The sequence below is a fragment of the Notechis scutatus genome, chromosome 1 (genome assembly GCF_049901735.1).
Source record: "Notechis scutatus isolate UNSWTSFEM ecotype Mainland chromosome 1, rNotScu1.2, whole genome shotgun sequence".
NCBI lineage: Eukaryota > Metazoa > Chordata > Lepidosauria > Squamata > Elapidae > Notechis > Notechis scutatus.
Window position 1 is genome coordinate 230,499,613 of NC_142009.1, and position 7,064 is coordinate 230,506,676.

The following is a 7,064-nucleotide window of genomic DNA, read 5'->3' on the forward strand; positions in this document are numbered from 1 at the left end:
CTTGTATCCATGCTACGAGCCTCATATCCTAGAACCAAAGCTTTAGAAAATCTTATTGGAAGCCTTCAGTATCGGTTCTTGTCTTGTTCCAATCCCATCTTCTTCCATCTGAAGCCATCTGCTCTACTGTACTATTGCAGGGATGGCACTGGTTAAGATGTTGTGGCTCCGATTCCTGAGCCTGTGCTGTTAGAGGAAGAGGACTCGGAAGATGAGGAGGAGGAACTGGGAATGCCTTCCTCCCCAGGACCTTCCTCTCTGGCAATGCCTTCCTCCCTGATAATGCCTCAGGTTTCATCAGACAACCGAGAGGAACAGCCTGAGATTAATCAGGAGGAAGGCAGCCCCTGACAGGGAGTCAAGAGGAAGAATGTTGGCTTGATCCTAAGCAGCGTCGTAGGAAGAAACGTGAGCAGCAACGTAGGAGGCGTGGGAGGGTCAGAGAGTGAGCTGAGTCATTGAGCCAAACCCCACAGGGGATAAAGTGGGTGTGTTGTCGGCTGGAAGTTTGTGCCGGACAAAGTTTAATCTTGCTTCAGGTTTTCTTTGTGAATGATTTTATGGTCTGCCTTGTAATTTTCTGGAAGTAGCTTTTTACTTCTTATCAGTTCGGACTTGGCAGGCAGAGCGTGTTGGAATGCCAAGGACATTATCAGTTCCAAAGAATTAACTCTTTGAAGTTCGAGCCAGCTTGCCTGCCTGTGTTTGTGTGAGTTTGTACTCTTTCATCTTTTGGAAAGAAGAAAGGTGAGACAGAACATTTTTGTCCCGTACCTGACTTAAACCATCTTTTACCTAAGATGGACCACTAGCAGCAGTTTCAACAACAGCTGCGAGATGAAAATCAAACTCTACAACAGCAAGTGGCTCAATTAACAGCCGAACTTGCTTTGCTGCAGGCTCATGCAGCTCCTCCTCCCCCTCCCCGTCAGAAATGCCCAGTGGCTGTGCCGGATAAGTTTTCTGGGCAGCCTGAGATGTTCCCGGCTTTCATGGGACAGTGCCAGTTATTTATGGCTATGAGGCCAGAGGATTTCCCAGATGACCAGGCTCGGGTGGGGTTTGTGATAAGCCTCCTTTCTGGCTTGGCTGCCAGATGGGCCACACCTTTGTTGCTCAAGAACAGCCCGTTATTATCTGATTACCAGGGTTTTTGGCAACACATGCGCCACATGTATGAAGACCCCATACAAGTGCAGACGGCAGCCAGGCATCTTAAGGATCTTTGACAAGGGAAGCGCCCCCTGCAAGAATCTATTTCTGAATTTCGGCTTTTATGCCTGGACTCCAACTGGAATGACACAGCGTTAATGGACGCCTTCCAGGATGGCCTGTCAGATGAGCTGAAGGACAAGTTAGTTTGAGTGGAACTGGCCCCGACCCTCGATGCTCTGGCGGTGCAATGCTTGTGCATCGACGCACGCCCTGACGGCTCAGGAGTGAACGCGGAGATGCCAAGGGGGTTTGTGCTTGTATTGTGGGGGGGCAGGACATTTCGCTATTTCTTGTCCTCTAAAGCGAAGTGGGGCACTCAAGCCTGTGCCTGAATCTCGGCGTGATCAGTCGGGAAACAAGGCAGGCCCGACCTGGGGGGAAACCCTAGGCTGGGCACGTATCAAACACCCGCCTGAATTAGCGGAGGTTGACTCTGGGCCCCCTCAGCATCTGATTTTGGACACTCGGGTTTTCTTGGCTAACCAGTCGGAAGGGATTCCAGCGAATGCTCTGGTGGACTCGGGGGCCAAGACTAACTTTATGGACCAGGCCTTTGCGGCCCATTTTGATGTCCCCTTGGTTCCGGTAGAACCTCCAATGAGGGTCAAGACTATTGATGGGTGGGAATTTATTGCAGGACCCATTAAATTCGCCACCCAGCCTTTGCGCCTTGTCATTGGAGAACATGAGGAGGCGATCCGTTTTTATGTCACCGCAGACCTCCATTTCCCATTAGTCTTCGGCATGGCTTGGCTTAGGATTCATGATCCTCAGGTGGCATGGTTGCGGAATGCCATTTCTTTTCCGAGTCTGCAGTGCATGGACCACTTCCGCCACACCTGTGCTGGCCAGGACATCACCACCTCTGCCGTCTCCATACCTCCTGAATTGACGGACTTCACGGATGTGTTCAGTGAGAAGGAGGTGGACCGGTTACCCCCGCATCGGCCCTATGATTGCCCAGCGGACCTTCTGTCCAATGTACCACTGCCAAAGGGATGTTTGTACTCCATGTCTGAGCCCGAGCTGGCCGCACTACGGGACATTTTGGACAAAAACTTGGCCCGAGGGTTCATCCGGCCTTCGTTGTCCCCTCTCTCAGCCCCAGTCCTCTTTGTCAAGAAGAAGACGGGAGACTTACGCTTGTGCTGTGATTACCGCCGGCTAAACGCCATCACGGTGTGGAATAGCTACCCCTTGCCGCTCATTCCGGAGTTGTTGGAGAGGTTGCGGGAGGCCACTATCTTCACCAAGCTCGATCTTCGAGGGGCCTACAACCTGGTGCAGATGTGAGAGGGGGACGAATGGAAGACAGCATTTGGCACCCGATACGGCCATTTTGAGTACACTGTGATGCCATTTGGGTTGACCAACGCCCCCGCAGTCTTCCAGCACCTGATGAATGATGTGTTTCGGGATATGTTAGATCGGTTCATGGTGGTGTACCTGGACGATATTTTGATCTATTCCGGGTCCAGGGACAGTCACCTTCAACACATTCGTCTGGTCTTGCAATGCCTTTGGGAGCACCAACTTTATGAGAAGCTGGAGAAATTTTTCTTCTTCCAGACTTCCATTGAGTTCCTTGGGCACATCATTTCTCTCAAAGGCATCGCCATGGACCCGCGTAAGGTGGAGGCCTTATGTAGTTGGGAACACCCTCGTGGCGTGAAGGATGTTCAACGCCTATTGGGTTTCGCTAACTATTACAGGACCTTCATCCCGGGTTTTGCCAAGCTGACGGGTCCAATAACTCAGCTCCTTCGAAAGAAGGTCCCATTCCAGTGGGGCCCCCCGCAGCAACAGGCTTTTGAGGACCTCAAGAATGCTTTCATTGCAGAACCCGTCCTGAGGCACCCTGATCCGCATCGTCCTTTTGTGGTGGAGACAGATGTGTCCAACGTGGCTATTGGGGCGGTGCTGTTGCAAGCCCCGGTGGATGGCGCCACTCTTTTTCCCTGCGCTTATTATTCCTGGAAACTCACTCCTTCTGAATGCAATTACACCATCTGGGAAAAAGAGTTGCTGGCTATCAAGGCTGCGTTTGAGACTTGGTGACATCATCTCGAGGGGGCCCGACACAAGGTGGAGGTCTGGACGGACCATCGGAATTTAGAACATTTGTCAACGGCACGAAAGTTGAAACCAGCAGCAGATCCGGTGGTCATTGTTTTTTGCCCAGTTCAATTTTTCTGTGATCTATATCCCCAGTGGTCACAATCAGAGGGCGGATGCCCTGTCCTGCAAACCTGAGTACTTTTGCTCCGAGGACCCCCTTCCTCCGTGGATGGTGCTGCCAGCAGAATCCCTGGCCACAGTCAAGGAACCGGTGGACTTGCGGACTCAGGTGTGAGAGGCGCAGTGCCTAGACACTTGGTCGCAGCAGAGGGTGGGGGAGATTGGACCCGAATCCCCATGGACTTTGGAGGAGGGCTTACTCAAGCATCGGGGCCGGTTGTACGTACCCACGGGGCCGCTTCGAGCCCTTATTATGACTCAGTGTCACGACAACTCTGCAGCCGGCCATTTTGGGTTTTTTAAGACCCTCCATCTTGTAACGCAGACTTTTTGGTGGCCTCGAGTATGGTATGATGTCCACACCTATGTCATGTCCTGTGTACCGTGCAGGCAAGCGAAAGCCGCAATGGGTGCGCCTCCTGGTCTCCTCCAACCTCTGCCGACTCCAGAAAGACCATGAGGAGCGATTTCCATGGACGTCTTGACTCATTTATCATCATCTTCAAGATTTACGACTGTGCTTGTGGTGGTCGACATGTTGACAAAAATGGCCCACTTCATTCCATGTCGTAAATTGCCATCGTACAACTGCCCGTTTGTTCTTGCAGCATGTTTTTCATCTCCATGGTCTGCCAGACAGGGTAGTTTCTGACCACGGTGTACAATTTACAGCCCAATTTTGGAAAAGCCTGATGACCACATTACAGGTGCAGGTGTGCTTGTTGTCCAGAAACTGATGGTGGGATGGAGAAGGTCATTGGCATTCTTGAGCAATATTTGCGTTGTTTTGTAAACCACCGGCAGAACAATTGGGTTGATTATCTCCCTCTGGCAGAGTTTGCATTCAACAACTCCCAGCACACCTCCACCCAAATGACACCATTTTATGCTAATGTGGGGTACCATCCGCGGTTCTTTCCATTGACACTATTAGATTCCCCTGTTACCGAGACTCAGGAATTCCTTTTGGAACTACACTCAGTTCAGCAGTTAGTTTGGCAGCAACTGATATGGGCCAAGGAAGATTACAAGCGGTTTGCAGATCACTCTCGACGGGCAACGCCTCCGCTGGCTGTAGGAGACCGTGTGTGGTTGTCCACAAAACATCTTCAGGTCGACCACCCGATAAAGAAGCTGGACCATCGGTTCATCGGCCCATTTCCCATCGAGACGGTCATCAACCCCGTAGCCTATCGACTGACTCTACCGCGCTCCATGAAGACTGAATTCATCCAGTCTTCCACCGTTCCCTTTTGGTCCCTGACGCCCCTTCGTGTGACCTTCGACATCCCGCAGCTGATGATCCACCACCTGTGCCCGGTGAAGATGACGCAGTTGACGGCAACGTGGTCGGCATTAGGGATTCCCGCTGGCTGAAAGGGCGGTTCCAGTATTTGATCGAGAGGCAGGGGGATGGGCCAGAGGCCCTTTCCTGGGTGGATGCTTCCACAATCCACGCCCTGGACCTTATACGGATGTTCCATGACCATTTCCCCTTGAGACCACATCCTGACTGTCAGACTTGGGGGAAGGACCCTGCAGTGAGGGATAGTGTTGTGGCTCCGATTCCCAAGCCTGTGCTGTTAGAGGAAGAGGACTCAGAAGATGAGGAGGAGGAACTGGGAATGCCTTCCTCCCCAGGACCTTCCTCTCTGGCAATGCCTTCCTCCCTGATAATGCCTCAGGTTTCATCAGACAACCGAGAGGAACAGCCTGAGATTAATCAGGAGGAAGGCATATCGGAGCAGCCCCTGACAGGGAGTCAAGAGGAAGAATGTTGGCTTGATCCTAAGCAGCGTCGTAGGAAGAAACGTGAGCAGCAACATAGGAGGCGTGGGAAGGTCAGAGAGTGAGCTGAGTCATTGAGCCACACCCCACAGGGGATAAAAGTGGGTGTGTTGTCGGCTGGAAGTTTGTGCGGGACAAAGTTTAATCTTGCTTCAGGTTTTCTTTGTGAATGATTTTATGGTCTGCCTTGTAATTTTCTGGAAGTAGCTTTTTACTTGTTATCAGTTCGGACTTGGCAGGCAGAGCGTGTTGGAATGCCAAGGACATTATCAGTTCCAAAGAATTAACTGTGAAGTTCGAGCCAGCTTGCCTGCCTGTGTTTGTGTGAGTTTGTACTCTTTCATCTTTTGGAAAGAAGAAAGGTGAGACAGAACATTAAGATATAAGTTATTACCTCTATCCCAATTCATCCACATTGAGGAATCAACATAAATCATCCTCTCGGAAATTGTCATCCACTTTTAGACAACATAAGGGCACCCCAGAAATTATCTTGAATCTGTCTGTCTTTCTTAATTTAAATCTGGGAAAGTTGAGCAGAAGGAGAGTAATAAGTCCTGCTGCAAGGGTTGATTTGTTGTAAAGGGGGTGGGACTCCAATAGGAGTAGAGACAGGGACAGGGACATGAACATGAACAGAACAACAAAATAGAATAGAATAGAATTCTTTATTGACCAGATAAAGTGTGATTGGACACAAGGAATTTGTCTCCGGAGCATAAGCTCTCAATATCTATACAAGGAAGTGAGAAACCATGATCATAATCATAAAATACATTCATCATAAATCAAAAGGTACAACACTCAGTGATAGTCATAGGATGCTAAATAAGCAATCAACATAAATCCTACTAGGATATTAAATAAAACAACGTAATTAATATGATACAATCAACAAAGTTATAGTCATAAAAATATATCGTCCCTCCAAAAATAAACCCTAGCCTGATTTTTAAGCATGCACATAAGCACTACCCCAAAGATAAGCCCTAGTGAATGGTGGGTGTGGGTGTGGCTAGCATAGGAGGTGGCAAGCATGTGCAAGCTGAAGGTGTCCAGCTGCAGCCATGGCCTGTACTGCCCTGGTCAATTATCCTTGTGTCTAGCATGCAATGCCCTATAGTGTCATCTTGTGTGAAGAAGTTGAAAGAGTTTACGTCCAGCATGTGAAAAGTTTGTAGATATTTTTCTAGCTCATGTAATATACAGGTCCTTAATGGAAGGCAGTTTTTTCCTGCAGTTCTAACTATCCGTTGAAGTCTATGTCTCTCTGTTTGGTTGCAGTGCCAAACCAGACAGTTATAAAGGTGCAAATGACAGACTCATTGATTTCTTTGTAGAACTGTATCAGCAGCTCCTTGGGCAGTCTGAGCTTTCTGAGTTGGCCCAGGAAGAACATTCTTTGTTTTGCTTTTTTGATGACATTTTTGACAATGGCAGAAAAGATCATAAATCAGGCCCAATTCCCTTAACTGCCTCACTTTGCAATGGATATTCTGGTCCAAATTGCAGTCATAAGTCAAGAACTATCTGTATTATATCAATTACATGTTTTAATTTTAGTAGCTGTTTTTCTTTTCTGTTGCATCAGATCTCCTATTTAATTCCATATTTGTCATAAAAAACAAACATCATCCAGACTATAAACAAGAGAGTAATAAACAGCTTCCATCATCCACTGTAGGGAGTGTACTTCCTCATAAATATGTGGATGAATTCTTGTTTCTAGGGAAGTGTTATATCTATTAAGTAAAAATCAAAGAACTTTTAAATTTGTCACCTTTTAATTTGGTGTTTAAAGCCTGTAATTAGAAAATAAACAA